The sequence below is a fragment of the Oncorhynchus kisutch genome, linkage group LG11 (assembly GCF_002021735.2).
Source record: "Oncorhynchus kisutch isolate 150728-3 linkage group LG11, Okis_V2, whole genome shotgun sequence".
Lineage (NCBI taxonomy): Eukaryota > Metazoa > Chordata > Actinopteri > Salmoniformes > Salmonidae > Oncorhynchus > Oncorhynchus kisutch.
The window spans coordinates 28,870,911-28,883,824 of NC_034184.2; the positions used below are offsets into that span (position 1 = coordinate 28,870,911).

The 12,914-nt window shown below is 41.7% G+C and overlaps 1 protein-coding gene across 1 annotated transcript in view; it reads right to left on the bottom strand.

Annotated features, from left to right (window-relative positions):
• The window catches only part of LOC109899784 (equilibrative nucleoside transporter 1), a 72,123-nt gene extending 59,596 nt beyond the window's left edge, over nucleotides 1–12,527 (bottom strand). Inside the window, exon 1 of the mRNA XM_020495313.2 lies at nucleotides 12,365–12,527. The gene's annotated coding sequence lies outside the window, so the exon portion shown is untranslated. The remainder of the gene's footprint in view (nucleotides 1–12,364) is intronic.
• Nucleotides 12,528–12,914: the final 387 nt, after the last annotated feature.

Here is a 12,914-nt window from a genome sequence, read left to right on the forward strand (position 1 = left end):
GTTATGATGGCTGCGTGGTCCCATGGTGTTTATTCTTGCGTACTATTGTTTGTACAGATGAACATGTTGCCTTCAGGTGTTTGGACATTGCTCCCAAGGATGAACCAGACTTGTGGCGGTCTACAATTATTTTCTGAGGTCTTGGCTGATTTCTTTTGATTTTCCCATGATGTCAAGCAAAGAGGCACTGAGTTTAAAGGTAGGCCTTGAAATACATCCACAGGTACACCTCCAATTGACTCAAATGATGCCAATTAGCCTATCAGAATCTTCTAAGCCATGACATCATTTTCTGGAATTTTCCAAGCTGTTTAAAGGCACAGTCAACTTAGTGTATATAAACTTCTGACCCACTGGAATTGTGATACAGTGAAATAATCTGTCTGGCAACAATTGTTGGAAAAATTACTTGTGTCATGCACACAGTAGATGTCCTAACCGACTTGCCAAAACTATAGTTTCGTAACAAGAAATTTGTGGAGTGGTTGAAAAACGAGTTTTAATGACTCCAACCTAAGTGTATGTAAACTTCCGACTTCAACTGTATGTGTAACATTTGTTTTGATTTAGAGTGGACCATTATTATGCACCGGTCTCGAAACAGGGGCAGAGGAAAAAAAAATACATGTTACCTATGCACTTAAATAGCGAATGGAGGACCTTTTTCCCGTAGTTCATTTTCATGCCAGCCATGTAGGCTATACTCCTGGTGTCAAGAGAAGCAATGTGCTTAATAATAGGAAAGTTTAGAAGTAAATATCGTAGGCCTAGCCTATAGAAAGCTGATGTGATCCTCCTCTTTCTAATAGAGGCCATCACTCTGTTTTCTCGTGCAATTGCATAGCCTATAGAAATGTTGCACAACATGAGCTCATGGGCTCTCATGAAGTGTTTGATTAGATGTTCAATTACATTTACATTGATGTCAGAGTGATTAGAGGCACAATAGACTGCTGAGTACCAGGCTTGGTTTGGTAGGCTACTAATGACCATCAGCAGCATCAGAGCTTGGAGAAGCCTAATTACACAGCTAGCAATAATGAATCGGCCCAGAATCGGGTGTCGGACTAGACCCGGAATCAAGATGAATGACTGCACAGAATCGGCCCAAGTACATCGGGCCGTTTCCGTCTACCGGAAGTCAGCCGACTTTGCCGGCATCTTACCAGAATCCCCCCCAGAAATGGCTAATTTAAATTAATGTATTCAAAATTACCCAATTTAGTCATTTTAAATATGACTATTTTATACATAGAAATTATACCCATCCACAAAAAAAAAGCATTTTACGTTGGAGGAAACACCATACACCTGGTGACTGTGTCAGCGTGCATGCACCTGAGCCACATCAGCGCGATGGGACAAGGACATCCCGGCCGGCCAAACCCTCCCCTAACTTGGACGACACTGGGCCATTTATGCGTAGCCTCATGGGCCTCCCGGTCACGGCCAGCACGGTCGAACCAGCATCTGTAGCAATGCAGTTTGTATTGCGACGCAGTGTCTTATACCGCTGCGCCACTGGGGCGCTCTCCATCCAAACTTTTTTATGCTTATCAATTACCTTGCACAAAGTATGAAAATACTATGCAGGATTATTAAAGAATTGTATTTAAATGTTAATTGTATTTTTAAATCACAGAAACAATGAGAAAATATGGAAAAATAAATATTGAAATGTTAATTATATAAAGCAGCCCGTGTAATCATCTGCCAGAGAGTAGACCCAATAGACCCAAGCCCTAAGTAATAGATTTGGACCAGATACAGTGGGGCAAAAAAGTATTTAGTTAGCCACCAATTGTGCAAGTTCTCCCACTTAAAAAGATGAGGCCTGTAATTTTCATCATAGGTACACTTCAACTATGACAGACAAAATTATGAAATAAAATCCAGAAAATCACATTGTAGGATTTTTTATGACTTTATTTGCAAATTATGGTGGAAAATAAGTATTTGGTCAATAACAAAAGTTTTTCAATACTTTGTTATATACCCTTTGTTGGCAATGACAGAGGTCAAACGTTTTCTGTAAGTCTTCACAAGGTTTTCACACACTGTTGCTGGTATTTTGGCCCATTCCTCCATGCCTGATCTCCTCTAGAGCAGTAATGTTTTGGGGCTGTTGCTGGGCAACATGGACTTTCAACTCCCTCCAAAGATTTTCTATGGGGTTGAGATCTGGAGACTGGCTAGGCCCCTCCAGGACCTTGAAATGCTTCTTACGAAGCCACTCCTTCGTTGCCCGGGCGGTGTGTTTGGGATCATTGTCATGCAGAAAGACCCAGCCACGTTTCATCTTCAATGCCCTTGCTGATGGAAGGAGGTTTTCACTCAAATTCTCATGATACATTGCCCCATTTATTCTTTCCTTGACACGGATCAGTCGTCCTGGTCCCTTTGCAGAAAAACAGCCCCAAAGCATGATGTTTCCACCACCATGCTTCACGGTAGGTATGGTGTTCTTTGGATGCAACTCAGTATTCTTTGTCCTCCAAACACGAGTTGAGTTTTTACCAAAAAGTTATATTTTGGTTTCATCTGACCATATGACATTCTCCCAATCTTCTTCTGGATCATCCAAATGCTCTCTAGCAAACTTCAGATGTACTAGCTTAAGCAGGGGGACACTGCAGGATTTGAGTCCCTGGCGGCGTAGTGTGTTACTGATGGTAGGCTTTGTTACTTTGGTCCCAGCTCTCTGCAGGTCATTCACTAGGTCCCCCCGTGTGGTTCTGGGATTTTTGCTCACCGTTCTTGTGATCATTTTGACCCTACGGGGTGAGATCTTGCGTGGAGCCCCAGATCGAGGGAGATTATTAGTGGTCTTGTATGTCTTCCCTTTCCTAATAATTGCTCCCACAGTTGATTTCTTCAAACCAAGCTGCTTACCTATTGCAGATTCAGTCTTCCCAGCCTGGTGCAGGTCTACAATTTTGTTTCTGGTGTCCTTTGACTGCTCTTTGGTCTTGGCCATAGTGGAGTTTGGAGTGTGACTGTTTGAGGTTGTGGACAGGTGTCTTTTATACTGATAACAAGTTCAAACAGGTGCCATTAATACAGGTAACGAGTGGAGGACAGAGGAGCCTCTTAAAGAAGAAGTTACAGGTCTGTGAGAGCCAGAAATCTTGCTTGTTTGTTGGTGACCAAATACTTATTTTCCACCTTAATTTGCAAATAAATTCATTAAAAATCCTACAATGTGATTTTCTGGATTTTGTGTACCTATGATGAAAATTACAGGCCTCTCATCGTTTTAAGTGGGAGAACTTGCACAATTGGTGGCTGACTAAATACTTTTTTGCCCCACTGTATGTTTAAACCCAGACAGCTTTTAGGGAAACACTTGTGACCTTCTCTCGTTGGGTTAAGCCACAGAAGAAGAGTAGCCAGCAGATAAAGCTTACATTTTTCTGTGTCGCTAGGCCTACTCTGTCCGGGGTGGAAAGGTAGGCCAAACATTTGAAAGTACCACGCTCAGATTCCTAATGTCAGATTCCTAATTATTTGCAAACAAGGCACACTGATTTGGCATTGGACAAATATGATAAGATGTGTTCATCTCTCTGCCTGTAATTTGTGGGGTATTAAAAAATATTATGCTAATATGTAAAATGACGTATGTTTATAAAATATTTCTAAAAAGGCCCTTTTTTCTCGTATCTACAAATACAATGATAGATTAATGCAATGCATTCACTATAAAGGAGATCTTTCCACCCCTACTCTTTCCACGGTGGTCTGTGAAACCACTATCAAGCTTCCTGTGCTCCTGATGGGCCGTCCCCAGGTGGTGAGGGTAGGAAACAACATCTCCACTTTTCTGATCCTCAACACTGGGGCCCCACAAGGGTGCATGCTCAGCCCACACCTGTACTCCCTATTCACCCATGACTGTGTGGCCATGCACCCCTCTAACTCAATCATCAAGTTTGCAGACACAACAGTAGTAGGCTTGATTACCAAGACTACAGGGAGGAGGTGAGGGCTCTCGGAGTGTGATGTCAGGAAAATAACCTCTCGCTCAACGTCAACAAAACAAAGGAGATGATCGTGGACTTCAGGAAACAGCAGAGGGAGTACCCACCTATCCACATCGACAGGATAGCACTAGAGAAGGTTCCTGACAAATATATCACTGACAAACTGAAATGGTCTGCCCACACAGACAGTGTGGTGAAGAAGGCGCAACAGCACCTCTTCAACCTCAGGAGGCTGAAGAAATTTGGCTTGTCACCAAAAGCACTCACAAACTTTTACAGATGCACAATCGAGACCATCCTGTCGGGCTGTATCACCGCCTGGTACGGTAACTGCTCCAGGACACCTACAGCACCCGATGTTACAGGAAGGCCATAAAGATCATCAAGGACAACAACCACCCGAGCCACTGCCTGTTCACCCCGCTATCATCCAGAAGGCGAGGTCAGTACAGGTGCATCAAAGCAGGGACCGAGAGACTGAAAAACAGCTTCTATCTCAAGGCCATCAGACTGTTAAACAGCCACCACTAACATTGAGTGGCTGCTGCCAACATACTGACTCAACTCCAGCCACTTTAATAATGTAAAAATTTATGAAAAATGTATCACTAGGCACTTTAAACAATGCCACTTAATATAATGTTTACATACCCTACATTAGTCATCTTCTATGTATATAGTGTACTCTATACCATCTACTGCATCTTGCCATCTTGATGTAATACATGTATGACTAACCACTTTAAACAATGCCACTTTTATATGTTTACATAACCTACATTACTCATCTCATATTTATATACTGTACCTGATACCATCTACTGCATCTTGCCTATGCTGTTCTGTACCATCACTCATTCATATATTTTTAAGTGCATATTCTTCATTCCTTTACACTTAGTAGTTGTGAAATTGTTAGGTTAGATTACTCGTTGGTTATTACTGCATTGTCGGAACTAGAAGCAGAAGCATTTCGCTACACTAGCATTAACATCTGCAAACCATGTGTATGTGACAAATAAAATTTGATTTGATTTGACTATGCATAGATTATAAACAGAGAGTAGCAGCAGCGTAAAAGAGAAGTCTGGGTCGCCCTTTGATTAGCTGTTCAGGAGTCTTATGGCTTGGGGGAAAAAGCTGTTTGGAAGCCTCTTGGACCTAGATTTGGCGCTCCGGTACCACTTGCCGTGAAGTATCAGAGAGAAGCTGTTGGGGGTAGAAGCTGTTTAGAAGCCTCTTAGACCTAGACTTGGCACTTGCTGTGCAGTAGCAGAGCGAACAGTCTACAACTAGTGTGACTGGAGTCTTTGACAATTTTTAGGGCCTTCCTCTGACCCCGGCTGATATGGAGGTCCTGGATGGCAGGGAGCTTGGCCTCTGATGTTTTGGGCCGTTCGCACTAGCCTCTGTAGTGCCTTGCGGTCGGAAGCCGAGCAGTTGCCATACCAGGCAGGATGCTCTTGATGGTGCAGCTGTAGAACCTTTTGAGGATCTGAGGACCCATGTCAAATCTTTTCAGTCTCCTGAGGAGGAATATGTTTTGTCGTGCCCTCTTCACGACTGTCTTGGTGTGCTTGGACCATGTTAGTTTGTTGGTGATGTGGACACCAAGGAACTTGAAGCTCTCAACCGGTTCCACTGCAGCCTCGTCGATGAGAAGGGGGGCGTGCTCGGTCCTCTTTTTCCTGTAGTCCACAATCCTCTCCTTTTGTTAGATATTGTTAGATATTACTTGTTATGAATTTGCTGCACTGTCGGAACAGGAAGCACAAGCATTTTGCTACACTCGCAATAACATCTGCTAACCATGTGTATGTGACCAATAAAATGTGATTGGATTTGATGCTTACAAGACGAAGAACAGTTTCTAAAATGGCATATCTAATGCGCGGGTCTGTCCAAGAAGTGAGGGTAAACGGTAGTCAGGTTCTCTGCTATCCACTTTATGTTAGAAATTATTATTTTGGGTTTAGGGGAGGGTCACTTGCTTTTTTTCAAGCATTCAGGGAAGGTTTAGGTAAAACATATTTTGCTGAAGGGAGTGCCATCTGTGATGGAACATTTTATGTTGGTGCTTTTCTATTTACAAATTTCTTTGTTCAAGCAAGTGACTGATTGAACGAATCCTCACTATCAGTGTCTACAATTTGGCAGTATGTCCAGAACCTTGTTTAGAGAAAGTCATATCTCAATTTCAAGGTCTCAACTTAGAGAGAAGAACTCTCGTGAGGTATTGGTCTGTCACATGCATGATCCAGTATTGGTCGGTCACATGAATTAAGCAAACGTTAATGATTGATTTATTATGAATAAGCTAAATTATGCAATTATGACTTGTCTGCAGTATATAAGAGAACTGACAGATCTTCAATATGGTGCATCAATTTTGTTGGAACCTCTCCAGCATGCTGACAATAAACAATGATTCATTTAAGACTGACTTCGAGTGTCCCTGTGTAAAAATGTCCACAACACATCCATTTTCATTTCAGAGAAAAATCATAAGGAAGAGAAACATTTTGGCAATGTAACATAATGTCACTCAAACACACATGGTATCAATACAGAAAGCATCTGCTGAGTTTATATGACCATGCCAAGATTGTGCAATACAAACTCAAAACTTCTACATTCACTTCTTTTCCTGAAACTGGGTGAAATGACAAGGGTGTGGTCCAAATTAAGCAAGCAAAACATTGTGCTCAGCAGAGGAAAATAACTACACCACCAACGTGGAAACTCAATGTGAGCAAGACACAGGAGCTGACCGTGGCCTACAGGAAAAGCCGGGCCGAATAGACCCCCATTAACATTGACAGGGCTGTAGTGGAGCGGGTCGAGAGCTTCAAGTTCCTTGGTGTCCACATCACCAACAAACTATCATGATCCAAACACACCAAGACAGTCGTGAAGAGGACACGACAAAACCCTTTCCCCCTCAGGAGACTGAAAAGATTTGGCATGTGTCCCCAAATCCTCAAAATGTTCTCCAACTGCACCATCGAGAGCATCCTGACCGGTTGCATCACCGCCTGGTATGGTAACTGCCCAGCCTCCAACCGCAAGGCACTACAGAGGGTAGAGGTCGACCGATTATGATTTTTCAACGCCGATACCGATAATGGAGGACCAAAAAAGCCGATACCGATTTTTTTACATTTATTTGTAATAATGACAATTACAACAATACTGAATGAACACTTATTTTAACTTAATATAATACATCAATTAAATCAATTTAGCCACAAGTAAATAATGAAACATGTTCAATTTGGTTTAAATAATGCAAAAACAAAGTGTTGGAGAAGAAAGTAAAAGTGCAATATGTTCCATATAAAATGTGCCATGTAAGAAAGCTAACGCTTCAGTTCCTTGCTCAAAACATGAGAACATATGAAAGCTGGTGGTTCCTTTTAACATGAGTCTTCAATATTCCCAGGTAAGAAGTTTTAGGTTGTAGTTATTATAGGAATTATAGGACTATTTCCCTCTATGCCATTTGTATTTCATTAACCTTTGACTATTAGATGTTCTTATAGGCACTTTAGTATTGCCAGTGTAACAGTATTCCTTCCGTCCTTCTCCTCGCTCCTCCCTGGGCTCGAACCAGCAACACAACGACAACAGCCACCATCGAAGCAGCATTACCCATGCAGAGCAAGGGGAACAACTACTAGAAGGCTCAGAGCGAGTGACGTTTGAAACGCTATTAGCACGCGCTAACTAGCTAGCCATTTCACTTCGGTTACACCAGCCTCATCTCGGGAGTTGATAGGCTTGAAGCCATAAACAGCGCAATGATTGACGCACAACGAAGAGCTGCTGGCAAAACGCACGAAAGTGCTGTTTGAATTCATGTTTACGCGCCTGCTTCTGCCTATCACCGCTCAGTCAGATACTTGTATGCTTGTATGCTCAGTCAGATTATATGCAACGCAGGACACGCTATATAATATCTAGTTATATCATCAACCATGTGTAGTTAAGTAGTGATTATGATTGATTGTTTTTTATAAGATACGTTTAATGCTAGCTAGCAACTTACCTTGGCTTACTGCATTCGCGTAACAGGCAGTCTCCTTGTGGAGTGCAACGAGAGAGAGGCAGGTCGTTATTTGCTTTGGACTAGTTAACTGTAAGGTTGCAAGATTGGATCCCCCGAGCCGACAAGGTGAAAATCTGTCATTCTGCCCCTGAAAGAGGCAGTTAACCCACCGTTCCTAGACAGTCATTGAAATAAAGAATGTGTTCTTAACTGACTTGCCTAGTTAAATAAAGGTATAAAAATCTAATAAAAATCGGCAAATCGGCGCCCAAAAATACCGATTTCCGATTGTTATGAAAACTTGAAATCGGCCCTAATTAATCGGCCATTCCGATTAATCGGTCGACCTCTAACAGAGGGTAGTGCGTACAGCCCAGTACATCACTGAGGCCAAGCTTCCTGCCGTCCAGGACCTATATAACAGGCGGTGTCAGAGGGAAGACCATCAAATTGTCAAAGACTCCAGTCACCCAAGTCATAGACTGTTTTCGCTGCTACCGCACAGCAAGCGGTACCCGGAGCGCCCAAAAGGCTCCTTAACAGCTTCTACCCCCAAGCCATAAGACTGCTGAACAATTAATCAAATGGCCACCAGACTATTTACATTGACCCCAAATAAAGTTTGATTTGAATATTCAAGCGGCAGTGACATTTTCATGTGTTCTCATACATGGTACATTACACCTATTTTTGTTGAATAGAGGTGGCGACTTAGTTAATTATTTCACCACCCTAAGATGCTTAAGGATTCGACTGGAGCTTACAGTGCATTCGGAAAATATTCAGAACCCTTGACTTTTTCCACATTTTGTGGACAAGTTCCTGAATGTCCTTGAGTGGCGGAGCCAAAGCCCAGACTTGAACTCGATTGAACATCTCTGGAGAGACCTGAAAATAGCTGTGCAGCGACACTCCCCATCCAACCTGACAGAGCTTGAGAGGATATGCAGAGAAGAATGGGATAAACTCCCCAAATGCAGGTGTACCAAGCTTGTAGCGTCATACCCAAGAGCACTCAAGGCTGTAATTGCTGCCAAAGGTGCTTCAACAAAGTACTGAGTAAAGGGTCTGAATACTTATGTAAATATGTTTTTTTTTTTTTTTTTACAAACCCGCTTTTGCTTTGTCATTATGGGGTATTGTGTGTAGATTGATGGGAAAAACTATTTAATACATTTTATAATAATGCTGTAACGTAACAAAATGTGGAAAAGTCAAGGGGTCTGAATACTTTCCAAATGCATTGTATTTCCTGACTTTTCTCTCCATCCACTATCTGAGTAAGAGGGTCTGCAGTGCCAGGTGGGACACAGGGTGAAAAAAATGCCATTACTCAGGAATTTTGAAAGAACATTGTCTCTCAACCGTGAATATCTTGGCTGTCCACCACAGCATACGTAAGAGGATAGTGAGTTTTAACCACCCTTAGGCAAACACTCAAATACCTCAGCAGACCCTCCCTGGCAGTGTGGCTGTGATAAAGGGATGATTTTGTGAAGCAGTCAGAAGTTGGCAGCTTGCTCAGTAGGGTAGTCCCTTAGCTGACTACTGCACAGCTAGACCATGGAATGTGCCTACATAACAAGCTGATACCAAAGGCACCTGGTCGGCGAGAGGTCAAGACTGTAATTCAAACCTGAAAATATCCGACTTAATTAAAACCTATGACACCCCTACCCTCGTCTGAGGGCTTATTGAACCAATTGTTTTTCAGTAAATTCTATCCCTTTCCGTTTTCAAGGAATATGACGAATAACTGCAATTGATTACAATTTTGCAATATCTAAATATCACAAAATCTAGCCCAAAAAGACAATAAATATCAGATAGTAATAAACTGCATACATTAAAACCAGGCTGAGCCATGGCAGTCAGTGCATTTTCTATCTGAAAAACAACCTCAAGCTTTGGGTCTTCTTGGGTATGACGCTACAAACTTGGCACACCTGCATTTGGGGAGTTTCTCCTATTCTTCTCTGCAGATCCTCTCAAGCTCTGTCAGGTTGGATGGGGAGCGCTGATGTGCAGCTATTTTCAGGTCTCTCCAGAGATGTTTGATCGGGTTCACATCTGGGATCTGGCAGGTCCACTCAAGGACATTCAGAGACTTGTCCCGATGCCACTTCTGCGTTATCTTGGCTGTGTGCTTAGGGTTGTTGTCCTGTTAGAAGGTGAACCTGTAGCCATTGTGTTCTTGAGGACCTTCAATGCTGCCAAAATATTTTGGTACCATTCCCCAGATCTGTGCCTCGACACAATCCAGTTTCGGAGCTCTATGGAAAATTCCTTCAATCTCATGGCTTGGTGTTTGCTCTGACATGCACTGTCAACTGTGCAACCTTATATAAACAGGTGTGTGCCTTTCCAAATCATGTGCAGTCAATTGAATTTACCACAGGTCGACTCCAATCAAGTTGTAGAAACATCTCAAGGATAATCACTGGAAACAGGATGCACCTGAGCTCAATTTCGAGTCTCATAGCAAAGGGTCTGAATACTTATGTAAATAAGGAATTTCTGTGTATTATTTTGAATACATTTGCTAAAGTTTCAACAAAAACTGTTTTCGCTTTGTCATTATGGGGTATTGTGTGTAGATTGCTGAATATTTGTATTTATTTAATACATTTTAGAATAAGGCTGTAACGTAACAAAATGTGGAAAAAGTCAGGGGGTCTGAATACTTTCCAAAAGCCCTGGACATCATATAAAATATATCATATTTGTACTGTGTACTTGAGCTTGTGTCCTCAAAAGTGACTACACCTCAGCAATGTATAACTAGAGTATGCAGCATTACTAGCTATTGTTTATGGTCCTCTCATAATAAATATTTTATTTTGGGGATTACGTAGATTACAATATAGATTAAATATAGTTACATTAAATTAAAGGCAGTGAGGTACTTCGTGTTATTTCAGGATGTTGCAGCTGAACATTTTGAAATGGCAGCATCCTGATCCTCAGGACTGCTGATATAACACACAGCTGAGAATGCTATCTCACTACAGATTACTTTGAGAAAATGCTTATCAGAGAGAAGCACATTATAAAAGATGGAGAAGGTTTGAGTCAATAGGAAATGTCTACAGTCATGCTCATGGAGATCCTATTAAATTACTAGAGAGGCCATGTCATAAACCCTCAAAGTTCCAGAATGGGGTGGAAATGGCAGCCATGTTGGCCCAGGAGAAATCCACACCAGTCCAATTGGAATTAATGGCAGTAGAGACATAATACTGATTATATGGTCGTGTTACTATGTCATGTATTCTATAGGGGATATTTTGTTAACTCTCGTTCTCCCACTGTAAATAATTTATTTTGGGGATTACGTAGATTACAATATAGATTAAATATAGTTACATTAAATTAAAGGCAGTGAGGTACTTCGTGTTATTTCAGGATGTTGCAGCTGAACATTTTGAAATGGCAGCATCCTGATCCTCAGGACTGCTGATATAACACACAGCTGAGAATGCTATCTCACTACAGATTACTTTGAGAAAATGCTTATCAGAGAGAAGCACATTATAAAAGATGGAGAAGGTTTGAGTCAATAGGAAATGTCTACAGTCATGCTCATGGAGATCCTATTAAATTACTAGAGAGGCCATGTCATAAACCCTCAAAGTTCCAGAATGGGGTGGAAATGGCAGCCATGTTGGCCCAGGAGAAATCCACACCAGTCCAATTGGAATTAATGGCAGTAGAGACATAATACTGATTATATGGTCGTGTTACTATGTCATGTATTCTATAGGGGATATTTTGTTAACTCTCGTTCTCCCACTGTAAAGACCCCCCCCCCCCCCCCCCCCCCCACACACACACACACAGTATGGGAATGTGTCATTGGGTTGTGTGGCCTCTATGCAAAGTTTTGTTTAAAATAATACAATATCCTACAGCTAACCAAACATGATTCCTGTCTCTCGCTCTCTCTCTCTCTCTCTCTCTCTCTCTCTCTCTCACACACAATGTGAAATCATAAATTATAGGTTTACTAATGCTTACTAAGGTAACGGTGCATTCGCATGTCATTTCGAGGTAGCGCAGTGCATTGTAGTTACCATTAGAATTTTAGCTATAAACATTTGCTACTTGTGATCTAGGCTAATCCGCGCAGTTCACATGCATTGTGTTTGGTAAATTCGTTTGTTAAAATAATTTAATCCCAAAAACTGTGCATCCAAATTATTATAAGTTTCTCTGACAAACGCTTGGCTACCTCATTCGGATTCTACTCATATACTCTCCCCAATTAGACTCTTAAGAGCTTTTGGCATGTGCAGTTTCAGAGTTCGTTATGTGAGTAAAACGATTTACTTACATGAAATGTGGTGGGATGTTATAACATTCAAACGCGCTCAATTTTCGCCACATAAAGTTGGTGGGTGTTATTCTTTTGACCCAACAGATTTGCTCCAGTTGTCGACTCGAGTCATTTGTCCCAAAAAAACTTACAAACTGGGTCTGCATTCATTCCTAAAGCGGTATGGTGGTGGCGGCGCGGGCACATGCAAATAAGCAGGGGACCCGGACGTTCCAAATTCCACCAGAAATAGGGATTTTTACAAATCCAGGATTGAAATAATTTTGCCTACCTACTATAAGAATTTGCACCATAATAACATGTACTGAAGTTTATTGGCTTCCAACGTTAGCCTACACATATGTGGTATTGAACACTATCCATTCTGATGATAACCATCCTAATAACGGGAAAACAAAGCCAGAGCAAACTCAATGTTTGAAGCAAACGTCCCTGTGGACACTGGCGGATTTAGCATTAGACAGAATATGCAATTGCTGTAGGCCTCATCAAGGGGCACATGAGCTGGGCATTAAAAAAAACATTAAATCAACACTTTTGTGTTTGT